This window comes from Bombus pyrosoma, linkage group LG7, assembly GCF_014825855.1.
Source record: "Bombus pyrosoma isolate SC7728 linkage group LG7, ASM1482585v1, whole genome shotgun sequence".
Lineage (NCBI taxonomy): Eukaryota > Metazoa > Arthropoda > Insecta > Hymenoptera > Apidae > Bombus > Bombus pyrosoma.
Window position 1 is genome coordinate 18,176,629 of NC_057776.1, and position 24,814 is coordinate 18,201,442.

The 24,814-nt window shown below is 40.7% G+C and overlaps 1 protein-coding gene across 5 annotated transcripts in view; it reads left to right on the forward strand.

The window, feature by feature from the left end:
- Window positions 1–24,814, forward strand: part of LOC122569616 (mannose-binding protein C-like) — a 202,486-nt gene that overhangs the window by 13,187 nt on the left and 164,485 nt on the right. The window contains exon 1 of one of the 5 annotated variants that reach the window (XM_043730915.1): window positions 22,524–22,678. The exons of 3 other annotated variants lie outside the window; for them this stretch is intronic. The gene's annotated coding sequence lies outside the window, so the exon portion shown is untranslated. Of the gene's footprint in view, window positions 1–22,523; window positions 22,679–22,705; window positions 22,817–24,814 lie in introns of those variants that run through there. One more of the 5 variants, XM_043730916.1, reaches the window with a different exon arrangement.

Below are 24,814 nucleotides of genomic sequence, written 5' to 3' on the forward strand. Positions count from 1 at the left end.
TGGATTAACGCGAACCTTTGCTAGGCATTGGCTCTTTGAGTATGCCGTTTCACAGATAGAACGCGAACGTCGGTTAATTAAGAAACGTTCTCGCGCGTTTAGAAGATTTACAAAGCGCTTTGATCCATCTGTGAAATTAGATTTGCAAGGTACAGGTGAAACGAAGCATTTGTCAGCTTTGAAAATGCCAAGAAACGTCCCTGGTTATGCGGCTCTGTGCAGGCGATATGTTTTGGCGAGCGGGAAAAAATGAGACGCAAGAAGAACGACGTTATTGTTTGATGGTCGTGAAACGCGTCTCTCTTTTTTGACATCTGCTTTGAAACATGGCTTGAAAATAGGACGTCTCTAAAGATTATGAAACGTACGACAGTTTTCACGGTATATACACGTCTCCTGCTTGCCTTTGTCTCTATTTTCGTGCTCGCGATTTCATTTTTTCCCCGTTGTACTCGCAATTATGGCGTTTGTTTGGTAAAATGCACGCGTGGCGTACGACGAGATACGCGGCCTAGAAGAAAAAGACACAGATTTCCCGCCAATTGGGCATCGCGAGTACAGATTACCAATAAGTTTTTCTCGCGGTCGAATAGAACAACGAGGATACTTTTAAACGCGGGTGCGATCGAAAGGGTGGCAGAGGAAAGAAGAAAGTTGGCCGATGTACGGAGAAACCGCCGATTAAGCTAAACAACTCGCTTCGAATAACCGCGACGTGACTTTAACGTGTTTTAGCGGGAACATCTTGCGTAAGTACTCGAGTCGAGTAAGCGGAAGTACTGGTTCGATCAATGCATACGGTTTCGTTTCAGTTTGAATAAAAACGCCGTTTCAATAGCACATTTTAGCATCTTTTTCCAAGCCGCGATCATTTCTGCCCTTCAGATTAGACTTTATATAATCTCGCAATTGAGTCGAAGCAATTAGTTTATGGTTTAAATGGCGCATAAATTTGAGGATTTATATTTGTAGAATTTCAAACGTTAAAGGATTCGAATTACACCTAACGATCGCGTTTCATTTGAAATCTCTTTTAACACGAAATGGACCATGATCTTGAAATGCCGAGATTATATCAGCCGCGCGTTAATTATTACTTCTTTGGCGAGATACGTTCGCTTGAAATTCTCATTATGCTGTATATTATTAAGTCTCGAGCGTACACGTCGGACGACTTGCACGTGAATCTCGCGTAATTACGAGCGACACTTGGCTTCGTCATTTACGCGTCGCGATCTCGTTTAAATTTTTTTTCTTTTTTTGCTGCTGATAACGTCTGCCAGCACTTCAATTAAATTTAATATAAAATCTTTTTCAATTACAAGTAAAAGTAAATTAACTTATGTATTTATCTGTATTAAACGTCTTACAGTATTATGTTCAACATCCTCTCTAAAATTCATAGAAATGCGTTTCACGTGAATTCGCCCTCACGAAAATTCACTGTTCTCCGCCAGTCATTACATAATTCCAGGGATCCAGTCACGTATCGCCCCTTTGAACGCATTAAATCGCACTACAGCGCTATTTATAATAATTATTAAAAGTTTGGTCACTCCTTTCGGGATACCTACGCTGGACCAGCTTAATCTGCAATACCAGAATATAATTAACTGCCCGCCGTTGCTTTTGATTGGCAAAATTATTATCATAACCCGACTCGACTCGAATGTAAGCTCGAGTGATGAGTTTGTGGTTAGTCAAGAACAATTATTGTTCGATAATTGACCGTAAGAAGCTTTAAAGTTCGGTACGGACAACAAATGATCCGACGTTGTCGCAGTTTCGCATTGGTGACGTTGTACGATTGGCCAAGTTTATGTTTTTAATGATGCATTGCGTGCAAATGTATGTACATATGCCAGCACGCCAATAGCCATCGCTGTGTGCAATAGTCTTTCGAGATTCTATACTTCGATCAACTATACGATGCTACGTTGCTTTGAAAGAAAAGAAAATCGTTGTTTTCCAACAGATATAATAATATTCTGAAATGTTTCTTTCTCTTTCTTAATAAAATTCTTTTCGATGCTGTAATTATTACAAAAACGAAAAAATTGCCTCGTCGATACACGTTTCAAACACCGAATATTTAATGATGAATTTTGTGAATTAAACAAAAGGTGATTGGTAACTTGGTGCGACTGGGCAAATTTACGTTTTCAATAATACAGTGCATCGATCTATTGGCTTGGCAACTAAGTGGTTGCGGATTTGGTCGATAACACCTAATGACAAAATCCGCAGTCGCTTAGTTTCCAACCCAATATATCTACGCACGATGATTTCATTAGATATTATTCATACTCGTTATGATTTCGTTAGAGATATTAGGCTCGGTACAGACGTGTTATGTGACATTACTACGATTTCACGCCAACGAAACTCTACGACTGTGATTTATTTTGAGAAGTATAAATCTGCCAATTTACAGAGTGCCACCTGAAATCGTAACGACGTTACGTCGTTTGTCTACATCGCATCTAATTGCACGCGAAGAAGTATCTTCGACCAATTTGCAAGATTTAATTAATTTCGTTCGAAACACGAATTTCGTTGTCTCGGGCGATACCAAATTGAGTACACGTCGACAACGAGGAGATTTCTGTCTTCAGATTTTGCGTCTATCCCGTCTAATGACTAATTCCGCGCGACTGCTTTGGTAGACGAGCGTGCTTTCATTGTGTCTGCATCTCGCTGCTATTTAATATTTAACAGCGAGGTAGTGCGGATCTGGGGTGGTTGAACGACGTTTGGGACACCAGAGGAATTCAAGCCTCGGTTGCTTGATAAGCAATCTCTTGTATGTTGATAATTAAAGATGTTCGTCAGACTAAAATTACATATCGAGGCTGGATGTTGAAACATTAGCTAACAGGATACATGTAACTTTCGATTAAATAGCGTGATATAGCTCTCATACTTCAGAATTTACAACTCTAGAATATCGCGATAGCGTTGGTGAAACTTGATAAAATAAAAAATTATGAACGACTGACAATCTGTACATAGTGTACGTCTATGGACTTATGGAAAATTTCAATTCGCCGAAATGCAACGGAATTGTATATCTGGAGAGTGAAATAAATTTTACCTTGTAATAACATATCCTGGAATTAGACTGTGAACGTTCGTGTACTTCTGGAAAATGTGCAAAGTTACATCGAACGTAACATACGAAATGTCCAAAATGAAGTATTCGTTGTCATATTTAGAAAATAAAGTTATGTTATTATATCAAGTAGTTTTAGTTGTGTTCGTAAAGATGTGAATTTACATGAACATCTGGAATTAAGTGAAAAACCATGAATACGAATTGAGCAAAGAAATTAAACGGAGAAAATATACGGTTGGGTAATATCGCCAATAGATGTGTAAACCAGCCATGTGTAAACAAATTTATTTCTGGTCATTCGAAAGGGAACGCTAAAAAATCGGGAGATCGAACGTTCAAGGTTCCAATCGATAACCGCGTAACTGGATGGAACGAGCTCGCAACAAGCGCCATTTGCTTTTTCAAATATCTTCTTTATGCGCCTCGTTCAATCCGAAATCCCTGCGTGCGTTTCAATTCTCTCTTCTCAAAAAGTGCGCACACATACTCGATCGATATGCCGTTTACACATTGAAGCAGTAACCCAATTAACGATGGAATGTTGCAGTTGCCACGACTAACTTCGATCTCTTTTTATTAGTTGCGCATGTTACTCGTTTGCGTTGAGACGTGCCGCATAAAAAGCTATCGACAAAATATGCTACGCTATTATTTTCTCAAGTAGATCGATATTATTTAAATTGCAAGCTTCGCAAATACTCAATGTGGAATAATATGGACGCCACAATGATATCAGGCACGTGATCTCTAATCCTTTTACATCTTTTAGCTTTTCTTACGCTTCTTGATATCCAAGAAAACCGAGATACATCTATATATAATAGCTATAAGAGCGCAAGAAATAGAATGCCACAGCACCATTTGGATCATAGTCGGTAGAAATTGAGAGTCGTTGGACCACGCTTACAATTAGTAGAACTCCAGAGCCGGAACATCTCCTGGTTACTACGTCGTATTATCAGCGAACCACTCATAGTAGAATCGTCGAGTCATAGAATCATACGTAATGGGTCCTCATGATTGTTAGGTTATATTCTCAGTAGGAAGGACCCTAGCGTGATAACGTCGTTCTTACTCAAACCTCACGGTTACTAAATTATATCTAGTATCATAAATTCACAGAATCGCTGAATTATGTCTTTTCGCCACAATCTCGGTTAAACTTTGCGGTCTACTCTTAAGTAGTCACAGCGTTTCCAGATTCATTGCTGGTAGCACTTCGATCTTTTCGTGTCAGTATAATCACAGAGACATTGGATCGCACCTATCGGGATTACAGAATCGTTAGACTACGTCTATCAGGGTCATGGGATAGTAAGATCACGCCTTGCAGGATCATGGAGTCGCAGGACCGAGTCTATTAGGATTACGTGGTTGTTGGATCACGTCTTCGGGTCGGGTGCTGGCAGCTCTTCGGCTTTAAAGCTTAGGCTTTGGGTAGATCGGTGGTTTATCTTTCTTGCTGCTACTAGACATGCCTTAGCAACCTTGAAATCGAACCATACATCAGTATTTAGGATCCTATTATAGATCTCAGGACTGTCGCGTGTAATCTTTTGTGTCTCCTTACGTGTGATTCGCTGATCGATGACCTAATGATCCTAGTGTCTGCAGTCTTACGTGGTTCATATGGTCGTGCGTTTCTATTCCGCGCATGGTCCAATATCAATAATCAATGTCTTAAGGATCTTTATGCCTTCCATGTGATCATACGTTTCTGTTTCACGCGTGGTCCAATAACGAATGACTTCGTGAGAACGACCGTATGTAGTCGTACTTATTTCACGCGATCATACGTTTCTATCTCATTCATGGTCTAATAATCAATTGTCTATGAATTCCATCGTACGTAGCGCTACGTTTTTACTATGTGGTTTAATAATCGGTGATCTTAGAATCCCATTGTGCCTAGTCATTACCCGTTTCATGCGATCGCGTGTTTCTGCATCATGAGTGGTCCAAAAATTTCCAGAATACTTCAGTAATGCAGATGTACTGCTGGGAAAGATCCAACTACACCATGGCTTTGCTAGGCGTGGTCCAGAGAACTGATATTTTTCTTGCATATGTATAATGACCCCGTTACGCTTCAAGTCGTTGTTCTAGTTTCTTCGCGGTTCTGTCGGTGGGTCCAATATCCTCGGAGTGGTTCGTAGCATGATCATGATCCATGACCGCCGTATTACGTTGGTTCATGTCCTACTACTTCACAGTAGTTATTCATATTTGAATTGGACGATTCCGCGATCATGCAATCTGAGTTTTCATAATTTTTGAGTCACGCTACTTTGGTCCAGTGCCATTACGTTTTTCTACTTTCGAACTCTCCGTTTCCAAATTTTACGTTTGAATTTTCATACCCAGTATCTCATGTTTCTGCAACGTCACAGTGATTTCGAGTTCGATATTTAGGGTTCTGCACGTCTGAGATTTTATCGAGGAAATTTTATTTCATTAAGGTTAGTGTGGTGCATCGGTTCACGTAGCACGAAAGAGTCCAACCTTCTCGGAGGATTGCTAATAGCCATGGAAAATTAGTAACACTGCTGTTCCCTCGTTATCCGCCTAGTAATCAAAAATACATGAAAATATATACAGATAGCGATGAAATCCTTTTCTTTCGTTATCAAACGATCGAAGCGTAATCAAGAGATGTCCGAAGTTGCAACAAAGATCGTTGTTCGAATTTCTTTTAATGACAAATGGTTATGGTATGTGTGATAGCATGATTTAGTCTCTATCTTATCCGGACGATAGTTTCGTAAACTCCATTTTCCTTTATCCGCCGTCTTGGCAGATCGGCGATGGCGATGATCGAGGACCAGGGAATATTCGAGAATACCCATTTATCCATCTATCTAGAGAATGGGAAAGGAAGATCAATCGTTGCCACTTCCTTTCTGTTATTCTTATCATGGAAAATAACTAAAACATTATGCCAATGACTAAACATCACATAGCGAGTAGAAGAAAATTCAAAAGTTCAAAAATTACGTAATTATTCGGTCTGGTTGATATTTTTATTCGGAAGAGACCAAGCTTCCTTTACATTTTTCAGGAAATCCATTTGGTGTTCGTAACAAATATACTACGCGCACTCTAGGCAAAATCTTTAGCTATTTATCAAAAATCGCTATTGCTGATATACAATTATATATAATATATCAATTTGAAACTTTCTTATTGTATGTGAGGACTGTACCATTCCTATTTTAAGATCATAGCATCTCGATTATTGTCAGATATGACCAGCGAGAACCGTTCTTGCTAAAACTCTTCTAAATGTATTGCCATTCGTTTTCTAACATCAATACACCGCATCCGTAATTTTCATTAAAACAAATACCAAATTTCCCGCAGATCGATATACAAACATTTTTATCCGATTCTTTCTTGCAGCAATTTTTACACCTATCAAGCAACCGGAACGAAACGCGCATTACTCTATTTTATCGCGATTGATCTCGGCTCATTTTTCCTACTTTCCGGATGCCATCCGGATCGCCATATTTCACGTACTACTACATCAACTCCGTGTGATCCTCGTATGCGTGACCGAGTAGGTTCACAAGACGGAAAATTAGGATGATTCACAAGCACTCTGGTCTCTGCTATTCGTTTATCTGTCCGGGGAACGAGAGAAAGACGCTTCTCCGGAAGCGAAGGTGGAAGAGATTCGAAGGGTGGCTGCGGTGCACCGTGCATTCCACCCTCTGTTCGCGTCTGTCAAGCCGGAAGGACATTTTAAAAGTGACGCAAGCCTATTTGTCTGCGGTGACCTCGATGGTGCCGTGACAACGCGCCACACAGTTCTCTTGTTCTATCCACTTTTTCGATGCTTTTCAGGATCTTGGTGTCATTTTGGTACCATTCTGTCCCTTCGAGGCAAGGTTTTGCCGCTTGCGGGACTGTAAGAGCGACTCCCCTGCCCTTCCACGCCTTTTTTTCCACCCGTACGATTAATGGCACTCGTTTTCTCTTCGAATCGCCAGAAAAAGAGGAAAGACTCTGCGGGATATCGTTCTTTTTCTCGTGCTGGCTTTGCTGTAATGGACTTATGGTATGAAGAACTTCGCCGCTGGAAATATCACGTGCAAACATAATTTCGTTTCGGAGCTGGTGTTATTTTGGCGTAGAAGCGGGATATTTTTAAGCTACGTCTTATTTGTTCTTTCTTTCATTTCATCGTGAATCATGAGAGAAATAATTTTGTCTCGTCGTAACCTAATCGTAATCGTGTTTATTCAATCGAAAGAGTAAACCGATTTAGTGAGATTTCTATATTTTATGTATTTCTTTATTTTTATGTGTTTACTATATTTTATGTAATTAACGAAATAAACGAATATGTTTTCTAGAAATTATGGCGGAAAAATTAAGTCAGTGCTCCGTGTCACTTTACTTGAGATAAAGTTTTGCATTTGTCGTTACAACGAATTTTGTCTATTTATTAAAGTTACGAAAATATGTCTTGGCAGAGGAAAGAAGTTGCAACTTTGTTGACTATGCAGCTACGTGGATTTTAGTCAAACGTTTGAGAATTGAGATATACGTAGACTAACTTGCTCGAAATTTTCTCCTGTAGCAACGTTTCTGTACTCGCTATTAGGAAACTGTACGCTTAAACACACTTTTCTAATTCATTCAAAATTCATCCTTTGTCCTGGCTTCTACTATCCTGCTAGGTGGCCTTACTGATGAGCCCATTAGCGTATCCCCAATGAATACTTCCTTTCCTTTCCTCTTTCTTCCTTTAATTACCGCAGACTTGTACCATTATGATTCTCAGTCTATCGTATAATAAAAATCGCGAAGATAAACGATGTAAATGTCAGTAGTGATTTCCAATAGAAACAAGAAACACGTTTCTGTTAATTTCAACGTTTACATCGTTTATCACTCGAAGGCTGTGAATCTTCAAGGCTCACCACCTTTACAAATTCAGGTGGAAAATAGATGGTGAAGAAACGCACATTGAATTAATTAATTTTATTTGTCTGACGATTTAGTTAACGTTTACGATCATAGTTCTATCTAGTGGTAGAAAAGTGGTAGCGGCTGAAAAGCTAAGATAAATTATCCAACGCTTAGCACTAGGAATTTCATGGAGAATACAAGATCATCGAAAAGTGGAGTTTGGAGATGTTGAGAGTTGAGAAATGAAAAGCTGCATTAAGAATTTCAACGCCACAGGAAATGGATTTGAATTCGAGAATATTGTGATTATTAAAGAGACGCGTTCTTAAAGAGAAAGAGACTTTAACGATCTTCTAAATCTTATCTACCTTTCTGGTTTATTTACAAATTGAAATTGACTTCGACAAATCCCCATAAAATAAATATCGTCTCTTACTTCCCGTGACACTTGCGTTTTAACTGTCCTGACGAAAGAAGAAACAAAAGAAAAAAAAAGACAAGAAAAGAAGAAATATCTTTAAACTCGCCGGAAGAAAGTGACGACAGCTGTTGAGCTACACGTATCGAAACCACCTTATCGACTGTTCGAAATAAAAGGTCGATTTCCTGGCGAGAGGAGACCGATTTAATCAAAACGACAATTACCATCGGTGCAGGAGCCCGATATGTTCCGCGACACGCGATTTTCTCCTTCGAAGACGACTCCTTCTCTCGAGGAAAAAAGAATTCCAAGATAGTGGCACGTGACGCGGAATCGAGATCCTTTTATTCGTGCAATCTCAGAGATATGGAACAGCCAGCGATGCTGTAAGGGATGACTGCGAAAGAGGGTGCAGAAGAGGAGGCGAGATCTCTTACGGCTTTCCACTTCCTACCCTGATCGTCAATTTTCATCGATTACTCTTATTTCGTGCGCCTGGGTCCCATAAACATCCCCATCCATCAAATACACCGGCTTGTGGTATCGTGACTCTCTATCTCTCTCTCTCTCTCTCTCTTTCTATATATAATATATCTATATATATATAGAAAATATATATAATATATATATGTCGGGTTATCGTTAGAATCGAGGGCGCGTAACAATTCTTCATTTGAATTAGCCATCGTTTTCTACAACGGAGATTATATTTACACGTATAAATATGACTTTTTACAAAGTTTGACGAATAACCGTGGTGTCTAGACACGCGACATGCTATTGACAATGTTCTTGGGTTCAATAACGAATCCACGGTCAACGGGATAACTCTTTGCTAAACGTAGAATACTTTGAAGCACAAAATACGCTTGCTGGGACGCTCGGTATATACTGCTCGATGTGTAACTTTCCAAGGCGATCGCGCGAATAATAGACCGATGAAAATTTTCCTTCCTTTACGATTGCGTTCGTTTGTTATATACTGGTTGGAAGCATCGAGAAAGTTCCAATCGCCGTTGCTAGGCAGCTTCTGCCTGGAGTTCGATTATTAATACAACCTGTGTCCCATTATAATATTGACACCTCCAAGGCAAAATCACAGGTGGCTAGGCCCGTTCTCGAGGCCGTATGACGCCACAACCACGTTTCTAGGGAGAACCATACAACCACTGCACACCTCCGTCAGGCAAAACGTCCATCCCGTGACCGTGGGACTACGTTCGGCGACCAATTGTGTCATCTCGAGCCCAATCCCACTATCACAAATCTCGAATAAATACAATCGGATTGAACGATGACAATTGCTTAATTACGGCTATGATAGAGTCTAGGCTAAAGTATTAGAGGATTTTCCCAAAATTCCAAAGGAAAGGCTCCGGTGTCCTTTCATCTCCGACATATATAATGTTGTAGCGTATGTGGAGAATATGACGAACTTGCGGATCGAATATCGATGCTTAATGTTTCGTTTGGAAATCGGATTCGACGAATGCTTCTCGTATCACGTCAGAGTTCATCGAGAAATACCGAGATGCGTGGAAGATGAAACGACGTTTCCTGAGGGAGAAATTTTCTTTGAGATTTTGTTAGGGCGCTCCAGGCGGAAAACGCCAGACAACGTTCAATGTTGGCTTTATGTCTGAATGACGAACTGAAAGCATGAAAACGTGAAATACGAACAGTAGGGTGTAATTATATTCTTGAAATCGTTGCTTCTTTAATTACAGTTGCGTTGAAACGAAGATCGTGTTTTTTGTATAAATTGGACGCGATAGTAGCTACTTACGCAATAACGAATGGGAGAATCGTATTTGAAATTCTAACTTAAAGTTGTATGAGGAAGTTTGTATTTATATTGTAAACGTAAGAAGGAAGAAAGTTCCTTCGGTGCCGTTGTAATTATCAATTCGAACGTAGCTATCGTTAAAAAGGTAAAATTAAAATTTCCCGCTCGCTTCGCGCAATTAACGATTTCCTGTCGTAGGCCGTTTTCCAGAAAGCTCTTTAATTAGGTTTCGAAATTTCTAATATATTTTCTCAATTCGTTTTATATCTGAGAGAGATCAGTCGCAAGATAAGTCGTTATGTTGTAAGACCTGGTCGTTAACAGACCGATCGGTGAACTTGGGGAATTTCACGATAGAGAGATGGATCTTTTGGTTGTGCTTTTTCCACAACCACAATGTCCAAGAAATACGCGACAGGAGATTAAGTCGTTGAGCGAAGACGAAACTTATTGATCGATCGAAATCGAATCTATTCGCAGAATGAAAATCGAGCATTGCTGGCTGACGTGCTGAACTTTAGATACTTTTCCCATTTGCAAGAATTTCTTGATAAAGTGGTCGCGTTAAAGATCCAGATCGAAATTTACCTCATCGATAAATAAAATTAATTGGCGAATTAAATTATTTTAAAATCTACATACTACATGGGGGAATCACAAATTTTCGTTGCATTTATTTGCGAGTCAAATATCGCAAATTTACTTTCGTGCCGATACTGTAAATAAAATGTAAATATGAAAACGATGATGTTCGTACCTATGTATTTTACATTCTGAACTCTAGTATTTCATTTCTATCTTTTACATTTATTTTCAGCAACAAAGATTTTCTACATAAAATACATCATTTTCATACATGGGACGCAGTATATATTCGAAATTCCGACTTTTTGGAAATCACAGAACCGTGAAATCTACTCGAAATGGCGAAATGTTAAAAGCCCATATATACACACAATCTACCTTCGAGTAGAAAATAAATCCTCAAAGGAGAGTCTCCAACGACGGGATTTTATCTCTTGTTTTACAGTTGCCATTAACTAATCTGGTTCCACTAGATTCGTATATAAATACGAACGTAGTTACTGTTTTACAAGCTCGTCTCTTAAACGTTCGGTGTAACAGTCAATTTCGTACGAGTACGCGTCTTTCGAGGATTACCCTGCATTTTAAACTTTCCCCTAAAATGGTTACTACCCTCGCGGTGATTCTTGTTGCTTGACCTAAGAGCTGATTAGACTCGATTAGATTGCTGAGTGATCTTGAAAGTTGTACAAGTGTGAGACAAGAACTGCGTCGATGAAACTATTTTCCAAAAGAAAAGAGATCAACAGGAGACACGTAATAGTCGAATAAAATTATTTTCTATTATTTTCTATCCTCTCTACGTTGTGTTACTTGGAAGCAAATATTATTTAATTCTCACATGTCTCTTGTTAATCATTTTTATATTTGGTTTTAGCGTTTGTTACGTGTTCAGATTTTTAGAAACCGATGAGTTGGCAATTATGAACTGGCAATTTTAATTGTCACAAAATGATATGTTTTAATTAAATTTGAAATTTCGAACACTTTCTTCGGTTTTTACTTGGCTTTGCCTGACATTAACCTCGAAAAAGAGCATTCTGAAGGTAATTTACATCGATAAATCTTCTTTATTTGTCAAATTGTATACATTACATAAATAAATCTTTATTATTTTCTAATAAAATAAAACGGACGTCAAAATACAACATGCAGGCGGTACCTATGCAAAACCGCATACCTAGGTAAAACACTATATCGTAATTAATATTTTCGTAATTAATTCAAAAAGTCCTATGATCGTTTTGCAATTGTTTTCTGCTGTATCGAAGTTTGCATCGACAGCGTCTTGCTGTAAACGACATAGGTCTTAATGAATCGTCAATTTATTGTATTTTATTGTAGTTCTTGGGATTTATCCTATTTTCAAGCGTTTCTATTTTACATTCGATCGCTTTTGGAGTTGTACTACCATATTTTGATAATCGGTAGATAAGTTATACGACAGTATTTATTAAGAGCTTCTAATCACATTGTATCTCAAAAATTTTTGCTGGCCATTGTCGTCTTCGCATCAGGTTAGAAACAAAAAGTTACGTAGCTGGAAAAACCGACATCCCTCGAATACAAAAATGAATTACTCGCTACTTTCAGAGCGAAAAGAAAGACAATCTTACTTCGAAGTTGGAACAATCCGCAACAGCGAAAAAACAAAAATTGTCGAAGAAAAATGATATCCGCGTATATTACCAGGGAAAATATGGTGCCGGCTGCTTGCAAGAAGCTCGGATACAGCAGAACAGAAGAACTTTATCGTTTTCGATGTTATCTTTGTTAAATTAGATCAGGTATTTTGTGGTTTTACCCACTCTGCCAGGAAATATGTGGAAAAATCGAGATTTCGCCTTCTTGCTATCTTAAATGCTAAAATAGAATTTTTTTTACTTCTGTTCCTCTTATTTTTTGTTCATTGTGAAAGTATCTGATAGATACAATTTGGTCCACGCAATTTCTTTTACTAATAACAAAGTTCATTTCGATACAGGAATTTTGTACACACTGTACTCTGTATGAAAATTAAAAAAAAGAAATGAGTTCAGATGGATGAAACTTCGTAGTATAGAATTATTACACGACGAAATTCGTCAGTCAGCAGGTAAATTCCATTTACTCGAAAACGTCACGTTATCGAGCAACCGTCGTTCGCACACCGAATTCACGCGTCGCGTACATGGAAACCTTCGAAGAATCTCTCATTAACCTAACCGATAAACGACGTTTTGACGGTAGCAAAGGGCTCTCTGTGTTTGCTTACGTCACTATACCCACGGGAATTACGTTATCCGCATGTACACCTAATAAATGGCTGATCAGATGAATTAGCGTGCTGCAATAACCGCGTAACAAAGCGCGTTCGCATAACGAAATGTCACAGCATGAATGCGCAAGAGTCGTTAATTAATCAGCCCTCTAGCCTGCCGCGTATTGGCCTGCTTGAATAAATGCCGCAGCATTGGAATCATCTCACCGCTAGGTGATAAATATCTCCGTATTATTCGTTATTCATATAACATGCATATATGCATATAGGGGACGGATTGTGTCGGAAAAGGGAAAATGTAGTCTGCACCAGGACGACCGTGTAGCGATTAATTCGGTATAAATTTACATGTAATAATATTTCCGTTTCACTCCACGGTATGCAGCGATTTTTACTCTGACACTGGCGCACCAATATTTTTCGTATCACGTTTACAGCGACGCGAGTAAAATTTCGCAGTACGATCGAATATCTATCGTCTATTTATGGGTTGTTCTTATCGCGTGATCGACAATTTTCGATCGTTCGTCAGAAATTTACTTTAACGAAGGATTAAGAGCTTATAAAGACGAACGATATTGCACTATGAGCGGACGAATACGATAATGTACTTTTGATCCTCAGCTAATATTTTTCCGTCGTGGCAGATCAATTTTAATTAAACTTCAACAACCAAGTAGATACGAACTAAAACGATTACAAAAAATTAGGTGTCTTTAGGGTCACTAGAACATTCCGACGTCTTATTAAATTTACTCCAAATTGCTATTATCGTTTATAACTCGGTGACACCAGCTGAAGATTAATTCGTGTTTAATGATCTATTACAGAAATGGGTAGTTGGATAAGTAAATGAGCATACCCTAGATAGAATTATCTTAGACGACGAAATAATCTGTTTTCCTATAATTGAGAAATTAAATATCGATGAAATCGCAGAATGATAGTAGCGACCTTAGGGTATACATTTTACTAATACTACGGTAATAAATCGTAAAAGTTTCCTATTTATGTACAGACATTTTTCATAACCAGTTTAATATTCGGAAGCAATATGGAAGAAAGGATACGCGACTTTCAGCAACCGAGTGTCGCGTAACCACCGAGACGTTCTCGCGAGAAGCTATTTCAATAGCGAAGAAGCGACGTTCCCTTTTGAATCTTACGAGTATCCGTAGAAATCTCGTGATTCCTGTAATTTCTCCGCGAACCTAACCCCGGAGACAAAGAAACGAGGGCAGTGGGCAAGAGGGTTTCCTTTTTCCAGACTTCCAACAAGATTGCGGTTTCAAATACGACTGCCATTCGTTTCACGTGAAATCACCCGAAATTTGTTCTCGTAGCGACTAACTGGCCCATTACTCGAACGTGTAACGCGCATCCTTCGCTTTTAAAATTTAATTCCGATAAAATCTTATTGATAGACTGTGGATTTTTATACGTTTCTATATTTTCATGAACACATGTTGTTACCCCCCGAGGCTCACTATATCACCCCGTGTTCCTAACCGTCTTGGTACTACAGTGTCGCGGACAGATCGTCTTACACGACCGTCGAGATATACACAAAGTAGCGATAAACGCGTAGTTGTCGTCAAGCAGCGAGTTCTAGAAACATCGATTCGCCTTCGGTCCGTTATTTTATCTGCACAAAAAAGGTGGTATACGTGATCATAGGCGCGAACGTTTGCGAGACCCGAGCGTGGTGGGGGTCGTCTGCCAGAGAAGGACAAAATCGAAGGGCATTCAGTGGCAAATGAGGATTCAAACCGAATGTATCGAGAGGTTCGGAGGAATAAAATCGAGGGAGCTTAGTCAAACGAATACATCGAGAAATATCATAAAGTTGGGTCGAATTACAGTAACAAACTAATTGTATCATCGTTAAATCATTTGTGACGTGTTCATTGTAACTTTAAATATTGTTAAATATTCAAGTTTATATTAACCCTGTTAATTCAGTGTGACGATCGTTTGAACTGCCTCTGTTATCCTAATCGAAACAGGGGAACGACTGATTCGCGGCGTCGATTTTCAGAATCGTAGCGAGAATTTACGCCTCTCGCTGTCGCGTTTTCCTCGCGATCGCGTCTTTCCGCGAACGGTCGTAACATATGTAAAGAAATGAAATCTAAATGGAAATCGCGTATTACACGCACCGTGTGCACTTTTGCACCTTCGAATTTCCTATAAAAATTCGAAGTCTACTCGGCGATTTATCGTGCGAAGGGCGAACAGTTTCCGAGTACCCAAACTTTGAAGTTTTCAAAATCGAGAGAAGAGAAGCGATACGCTGTCGTTCTGATTTCGATATGAACACACAGTGTCTGTTGACGATGACAATAGATTAGCCCGTTTAATTTGTTTTGTATCAGTTTCCAATCAACATAGAACTTTGGTTTACGATGTTGTTCGACACTGGACTAATATTGACGGCGGCGCAACGTTCGCTCGACTGCTGTGCACTTAATTTGCATAATTAAATCGGGCAAAAGGTTTCTCAGAATTAAATAGTGTAGCAATACTGCTTTATTCGATATTCTCGTATCAATTTTATCCTATGATTACGTAATTCGTACAAGGTGCCGATGTTCTTTTTTCCTTTTTTGCTTCTTAATTTTATTTTCATTGCAACACGAAATTACGTGTAATTAAATGGGAAGGTGAAATAATACTTCTTGCGGAATAACGGCGCGGGGCAGGTTCGCGCTGTGACGAGAAAAACACGAAGACAGGAAAACCTTAGAAACGCAGAAAGGCGAACGGTTAGGTGGCAAATAGAAGGAAGAGCAGAAAGATGAAATATCTCTCGAGGAAATTAAAATGCCAGTCTGACGCGGAAACAGAAACTCCGGTTACTTATTTATTCCATTATAAAAGCTTGTGGTGTTGGTTGCGCGAAAGTGTCCGTCTCAGACAGAACACGCTTTTCTCGTTGGCATCGTTTTAAAAATGCGATCTTTAACGTCTCATTCGGAAATACCATATTAAAAACTATGTTTCCCTTCCTCCGCCTAAAAACGGAGCATTCGCGGATGCCGTAAACGAACTGTTGCTCGAAAATATGTGTTTTGAAAGCAGCACACGAGTAGTAACCTTAGCTCTGAAAATTTATCCGATCATCGAATTTTTATTAAAATTTCAACTTGATTAGGCGTTCGATGTACGACGATATCGGAATATTTGCAAAGAAACGAGAACATTTTATCCCAATGGAATTGAAATATTACAAACTGTCAACACACGCATACACGTCCTTCTTTAGTTGTGTCATTACTCTCCGTATTATCAAATTATTCCGCTTTTTCATTCTTCTTTTTCTTTTTATTTGCTCGATCCTTACCATTCGTGTAAACCGAATTCAATTACTTTCAATAACCAGTTATAAGATATGCGCGCGCGAATGAATAATTAACGAAAATATACAACTATTATTACGTTAATATCTATTGGATATACTTGTTCCTGAAATGACAAAACATACTTTATCGGCTAAAGACAAGAGTAAACAACTGGCACCAAAGACAATATAAACACGAAGAGATGCTTGAAACAGAATCGTGTACGGTAAATTTAAGAACAGATACGAGACAAAAACATGCAACGAATCTCTCAGTCCGCGTCCCAATTTGTAGAAAGCTTCTCCGTCGCGTCTCGCAATTTTTTCCCTCCTGTTTGACCATCTGATATCCTACATTTTTACATTCTTGACGCCTTATTTGTCGTCGGGAGTTAGCGTCCAGTCGGAGAATGCAACTGAAAAATTGCAGAAACGTCAGCCGCACAAAGCCCGGGTTATTTTCCCGGGGGCAGAAGTAACAGGACAGCCTGTGTCCAACAGTGTGGGGCAAAGAATTGATGAAGAAGAGCGAGAGAGAGAGAGAGAGAGGGGGGCGGGGGTGGGGGTTGGAAGAGGAATTAAAAGTTCTACATATGTCGTTGTTTTCGCGGCACAAAGGGTTAATGAACAGTCAAGGCAATGATTGAGAGAACCAAGCGAACGAACGATAAAAAAGGAAAAGGCGAGAAAGAACGGTAATGGGACATTTCTCGCGAACCTATGAATTCTTTTCGCCCGAATGCTCGACTCCCGCGTTACTCTAGCGTGCAGCTTCATTTCTTTTGCGTCTATTACGTGTCACGGGGTGTGACGCATCGCGTTTTGAAATTCTTTCCGTTTCTGTACGTCGTGCGACCTGGTTTCATTATTTTTTCTTCCGCTTCGTGGCAGGCGAATCCGAACGCGCCTCGAAAAACAGTTTCCCTCCCCCATTTTCCTTCGGTGGAAAAACATATTTCACGCGTTAAACGAATCTCGCGAGCAAAAATATTCGTAGATTTCCAGAAGAAGGAGAATCTCGTTTGCATCGTGGCATTTTTCTCGGCCGCGATAGACGGAACGATGCTTCTCAGACGTATCGCAGATTTTAAATATTCAACGACGCCTGAAACGGATCACGTTGAATTATGTACGATTAGTTTACTCGGGGAACGTTTCTTGGGCTCGCGTTTATTCAACGATACCATCGACAAAACTACATTTTTACGATCATTGCGAATCGACTCTCTGTCAAATTTCGCTAATCATTCTAAAGTCGAATTACATCGAGTACGATGGAAGGTTACTCAAAAAATTGGCCAATAATTCGCTCTTTGATGTTTCTCATTTTGGTCAGATCATTCCTGACGCTTCCCCAGTTAATAGAACGATGAAACGTATATAGAGTAGAGTTCTCTTTGCGGGATATATTTATCCGCGCATGTTACACGCATCGATACACCGACAAACTATCGGAGAGCGATGCGGTGTTTTGTAAAAATATGCGACAAAACGGTGAATTTCATCCGACCATTTTATCCATTTTACGTGAACCGAATATTAAAAAATGGGAAAGGAAAAGCCAAAGAATGAAAAAAAAAAAAAATAAAAAAACATATACATATATAGAGAGAGAGAGAAAGAAGAGAGATACCGTTTCGTCGATGGAAATAGGCCCAAAAACGGGAGATGATAAAGGGATTTATCGGAACGTGGATGGTCATGCTCTATTGGTCAGCTGGACGTTTCCGAATCAGTTTTTCGATTGTTTAATCTACTCGAGCCATTTCACTTCGTCCGCTACGATCTAAAAGCTTCGCAGGGCCACGTCGGTGTTTATTGATTTCCGAAGTCGACTGCCAGAGCTACTCTTATTATTCGAGACAGAACCGATGGTAAATTCGCGAAGAGGGTGTTAACATCGAATACCCTTCCCGATTCTCAATTATCGTCGCTTTGCCCAACTTTCCGTCCGAGTATCTTCGACCAGGGGAACTAAATCCGCCTCTTTCCTTCTCCATCCTGCCGAACTCTCGCCGCCCGACCTTCATCGCCCGATAAAACTTTAGGGAATTATTTAAATGCCTCGCACTCGATCGACCACTCTCTGTCGAATCCTGCAGAGTAATCGCCAACGATCCCAAACCCCCGCTACGAATTCAATCATGCGACCTCGCCGTTCGAATTACTTGCCGGTAAAGCGAGACGTCCTTCTTCTGCAAGAAACGACGACTCCAGGATACCTAGACTAGTATCTCTGCTGTTAAATGTACGATCGATTTTACGATTTCACTGTATGCATACCTACCGGTTGCTCGTGTTGCTGGGATTAAACTTGTCGATCGGTTTGTTCGTTTTGTCATCGTAAACGAGTGTGCACGAGTGTCTTCGAAGAGAACACGGTTTGAGATATTTGAGATTAATCGAATCGAAGAGACTCGTCGTTGGTCGATAGATAGTTTTCGATGTAGCTTCCACCGCCTTGTTATTTCTTTTGATTTTTCCTAACGCCTCTTAGCCGTTGAATGAAACTTTCTTGTCTTTATATTTCGTGCTAGCGAATCAAAGCGACTTAATATTTCTGGTTGCTGCGTTTGTCTTATTTATGTACGAAATTCATGGAGAATTTTTGATTTTTCAACTGCCACTAACATCTTTATAAAATAGACAGACTCGACTTCGCAAACGTTGGAATGTACGCGCATCGTAGTACGTAGAAATATACGAAATATCCAGATATAGAAATATCCAATGTACACTGGAAGCATGAGGTATATAAATCTCCATTTTGATGTATTCTTTAATATTTCTGTAATTTTGCTGGAAAAAGTGCGAATTGCCATGAAAATGCGCAATCTGTTGTTCGATAAAATTCTCGACTACGAGACGAAGCGTTTCTAATAAATAAGAAACGATGTTTCATAGAAAATCGATAACGAGGAAACCACCGAACTTCTGAAACTCTCCGCTATATATATATATGTAGCGCGTAAACGCATTTTTCTCGCGTCTATTCGCATTCTCCTTACTTATTTACATTTCGGTACTCGCGATACTTTATTACATACTTACGTGGTTTTTGAAAGGAGCTTAAGCACCGGTATAGTCATTCTCGAAGTTAATGGTGATCTCAGGTGCGGCGATTGTGCGCTGACTCGAAGAGAACGGCTCCAGGTGGGTGGAAGGTACAGTGTCACGTTAATAGGCTCGCCGGTGTAACTATCGTCGTGGTTGTCTTGCCTCGTTAATTGTCGCAGCCGCTTCGCAATTTATACTTTGCAACTGCATCCGGCCGTCGAAGAAGCGATACTCTTCGCATCGGAACTTTCGTCCAGGAAACGGATACGCCAAGGTTAGTAGCCGCTCCCGCGCGGAGAAAGCGTGATCTTGATTTCTTGAAAGGGAAACCGGTCCGGAGGTTCCCGATTTAATTAACCGAGTCGCTTATCTACGTGACTACAACTTTTTACGCGTTCCAGTCCATCGTCTGTACGGCGAAGTTCGCGTTGAATTTTGTATCAAGGTCCTATGTTACGACAGAAATTGTTCAATACATTTCTTTGGCTTTATTACGCGTCGTACTGTTTCGCGACCACGCGATAGATTTTATCCGAATATCCGCTCCGAGTTCTTATCGGTGTTCCATTAAGAACCAAATTTATGTTTAGCTTTATCGCGAATTGAAACGAGTTTGTTAAACAGTAGCCGAAATTCAGATAAGCTACGAAACGAGTAGGCACATCTTTGAAGGATTTTATCGTGGATGGTTAATTTGAAATGGTAGATTTTCTGCTTACGTTTTCCTGCATATATTCCGCTATTTTATACTTCGATCGCACAGTCTTGTTTTAAAATGCACGTTAATTAAGATACGGTCTTGCATTTAGGATTCGTCGTAGACTCGTTCGTAGACAAAAGACTCGTAAAATGCGCAACATAGTCCAGACCTAATTCAAATCATTGGTTTTACAGTTACGAACCTTCTACGCTGTTCTGCCGTTGAAAGTGCTCAAGTTTCCAGATACGTTTCATAGTAAGAACCGAAGTAATCGAGATGATCTTCCGAGAGGTTTCTCCGCGAGTAGTCATACCGTAGATCATAGATTTCGCAAATTTCGTAAATTTCGCAAAAATGTTGCAACGAGTCGTGTATAAGCACGCGCATAACGAGGCGTTCTTAATCGGTTACACTCGAATTTCAAATCGAACGAAACGAAAACGATAATAGCGTAAAATGTGAAACGTCGAAGCACCATTCGAGGAATTGCGAACACTTCGAACAATCTGCATCTTGACATTTCCTATCTTTTGACTAATTTTAAAAATCGTGCTAGATCGCGAATCTACGTTCGAATACGATTTTCAAAGAGCATTCCGCTAAGAATCCAACCGTGCGACGTAATGCCACGCGAGGTGGATTCCAGAGAAGGTACGGTATTTCAGGTCATCTGGCAACAAGAATGTTGTTGCATGGGAAAAAGGAGCCTACTCCCTTTGGCGAATCGCAATTGTGCAAACGAAATTAACGGCAAAGGTCGCCTTCGCGTTTTCTACGAACACGCTTATTTGTACCGCCTTAACGACCATTAATTACGAACGGTCGTGTAACGAGCTCCTTGTCGGAATTTATTAATTCGCGTTTTAAGCGACCTTATGAAACATACGTAGATAAACATCGTTGGAATCGACGTGCATCGAACGCAACATATTTGTCGAATGCTTAGAATTCTTCGAATCGTTCGTTCGACGCGTGTCTATCGATCGATAGATTCAGAATGTTGCCAGGATTGTTTCGCAAATCGTAAATTGTGCTATGGCAATCAGCTAGCGTTGTATATCTGATTAGCTTAACGATCGGTCGTTTGGTTCATCCACGTGTGCCTTCGTTCGTTATCAACGCCAAAATCAATATTTTCAAACGCAACAATTCGGTCGCCTTGTGAAATCGTCCGTTCGTTTCAACGTCGTCGTGGAACAAACTTGAAATTAGAAATACCGCTGGAAGACGGCGATAAATATTTTCGTAACATGAAATTTTGAGAACCTCCGTATTATCAAATTGGTTTTCTAATTCAATGGTGGTTTTGAAACCAGTCCAATAAATTTCTTCACGATTCTTACTAGACGTTACGAACGCACGTAAAACGTGGTTGTCATTATTAGCATTATATACTGGAAAATGGAATGCTAGGATTCTACGAGAAGAGCGCATGCTTGCGTCGGCTATTTAGTTCAAATTTTGCACATAGTTAGTACATACCATGTGCGATAGCACACGTGTGAACGCACGAACGGGCAATTCGAAATTTTGCCAGCAAGTCATGGTCGAGGAAGGAAGTTTATCGCGCATTTGCTACGATATACGTGGAGATACACGCGGCAAGCAAACTGTACAATCGTTCGATTAATAAAAAAAAAATGTTAATAATCCTCGTTTACCGTATTACTCTTCTCTGCACTTTGCCACCATAAGTGGAAAACAGGGGACCTTAAGCGTTGCGATTTTCTCTCGCACACACGTCAGCCACGCGAAACGAATCAACGACCAGAATTGCACGCGCAACCTTCGCAATCGCGAAGATCATCGCGTCGCCGTTAAAACCGGCAATTATTGCCCGATACAAATTTGACGCGTGCATGAAGCAACAGCGGCGGCAGCCAAGCCTCCGCGGAATCATTCGCGGTAACCTCTCACTCTCTCCCTCTCCCACGTGTCTTCGTGGCATGGGACCGTAACGGCGGAACGGAGAAAGGAGAAAATCGTGAAAATCTCGCGCGAGTGAAACAGAGACGGACGTACGTGCGGGGAAGAAGGTGCGTCCGAGAAAGAGTGGAAGGTACGATCGGGAACGGCGATCCTTTCTTTCTCCTCTCCTTCTCCCTCTGTCTTCTGGTTTCTCTCTCGTCGGTTCACCTGAGAATCGGGGAATGTCCTCGTGGCGAGAGCAGTCGTCAGTGTCTCGGTAGACCTCCATCTGGAGCCAAGCTCTGTACAGGAAACGATCGACCGTGTTCGTTCGCGTGTCATTCAGTGTCACGTGTGACGTTGAACGTACGCTTGTCGGATACCGAAACGGAAACACGGTGCCGATGACACTGGGAATCCCGAAGGTAGACGAGAAATCACGGTGATCGTAGCCTCCGTCGCCGTCTGCGACGTCTTCCGGTCCCGCGTGTTTCCGATTCGATTTGCCTGCACGGCGATTCGATTGCCTCGCGCCGCAAACGTTTCACCGTAGTCCGGAAATCTTGCCACGAGAAACATCCTGCCAGTGGTATGTGCGACGCGAAGATTTAGAGGAACGGCGTCGAAATGTAAATAGCTGTAATGAGAGAATTCCGGGGAAGCGCAGCTTCGATCGTTCGACTCACGCGGAACGCGACTTGTGATTTTTGAAGAGGAATTTGGATAGGTGATTGTTAGAAAAGTGCTACTTAATTGGATAGTTCGTAGGACGTGATCGCTTTTTCGCGCGGTGATTTGTTTTTCTTTTTTTCTTTTTTTTTTTTCCGAGGAGATTGTTTTTTCAAATTGCGACGTCGATGCTACGATGTTCTACGATTCTTGTCTTTGCAATTAAAAATGATATTGCGTGTTGAACGAGTTTAAACGTATAGTACACGCGTAAGATCGACGGCCTTGATAATATGAACTCGATATATGTAAACGTCAGGAGGGGCATTTCTTTGAAAGTCATGGGAATATTTCAAATTTACTTCCTCTTTGAGATCAAAGACTCTATGAAGACTCTCTTAAAAGATTTATTTCGTTCGACGCGTAACATCATCCGCTTATCGTGCCAACTGTTCCATCCTTTGCGCAATCGTACATTTTCTATCGTTCTACACTTTGCGTGACCATAAATTCCCTATCGTTATTGTAAAACGCAAACCGAAGCACGTAAACCACCTGTTCTTCGACACTTTTCTCGATGATCTTTCGACCAATTTTAAACCAGCGGCGATTAAACGGCGAGAAAGACGCGCGATGCTAAACGTAGGCCGTCACGACCGATTGATGACGGGCATTGTGCCGCTAATAGTCAGTTCGTTGGATGTTAAACGAGGCATAACTCTTTCCCCGCTATCCTGATGACACTGCATCAACACCACGGGCTCGGCCGTTGGATCGCAGCGTAACGCGACCACGAAGGAAATTGTTCGAAATGACGGTGGGCTGAAAACCTCGACCGCGGTTCGCGATTTGCGTGCAATTTAATCGAACGATTCGACTGAATTAGACGCGCCGGATGATCGTTGCGGGGGCGCGATGTACGTAGCCGTAATCGGGGGGAAATAATTTGTTTGGTCAAGCACCAGTTACGCGAAATCTGATTGGCTGCAGATGATCGATTGGTTTACAGGCCACGCGGAGGAATTAGGCTGGTTATCGTTGCTAATCGTTCGACCGTGATTTCCATCGTGCGGTTCGATGGAAGGCGAACGACGCTGCTTGGCAAAAATTGACCACGTTGTTTGATCGTTTAAAACGAATATTTTATCGCAACAGATGAAATCTTCGTAATTAAATCCGTTTAAAATCAGTGTTTAACCGTTGGGTAATCGATCGATGTTGTTTTGCTTGTCTGCTAATCGTGTCTTCAATTACGCCTCGTATAGCAACACAATATTGCGAATTTCATTTCGGTGCGATCGGCGTTGATTTTTTCTTTAGTAACCAATCAAGGGTAATTTCCGATAAAATCACACTCGAAGTAATTGCAATACACGAAACGTACACGAAGCATATTATAGCGATACGTATAAAGATTAAAATTTCGAATAAATCGTTCGTTCGGATTACAATACGGTAAAACATGCTCCGGCGCGGGAAACTGACGCGGTTTCCTTCGATAAATCCGAGAAAGGTTGTGCAAGAACATTCGCGCCAGTTGTTCGTTTCCAGTTCGAGTCGCTGGCTACTAGTTTTCGCGCTCACCTTTAAGATCTGGGCCGGCAAAAATCGGGGACTTTGTCGGCTCACGACAGGAGTGGCTGCACGATGTGTTACACGACATAACGTATCGCGAGAAGCACGAAAGAGGCGGAAATCTTCGTGGGATGAAGGAGACTCCGATTCCTCTTTGATACTAGGATTTCCCCTCCGTTTGCAAATCCACTCCTGCGTACGGTTTAAATTCGCGGAAATCTTCTCCGGCAATTCCTTCCGGGGCAAGGGACAACACTTTCCGATCGTGCGATTTTAGGTTTCTCTTGCGATATCGAGGTATCCGATCGTCTTAAAATAGGATACTTTTACGCGGTGAGTTTAATTGCATTTTATTTGCGTATTCTTACTTCGTTTCACCTAGGTTTCACGTTACGAATTTTACGTTACTCTGATTTCACAAAGGATATAACCTAACAAACACGAAGATGGTACCCCGCTAGGGGTAGCCACCCACATGATA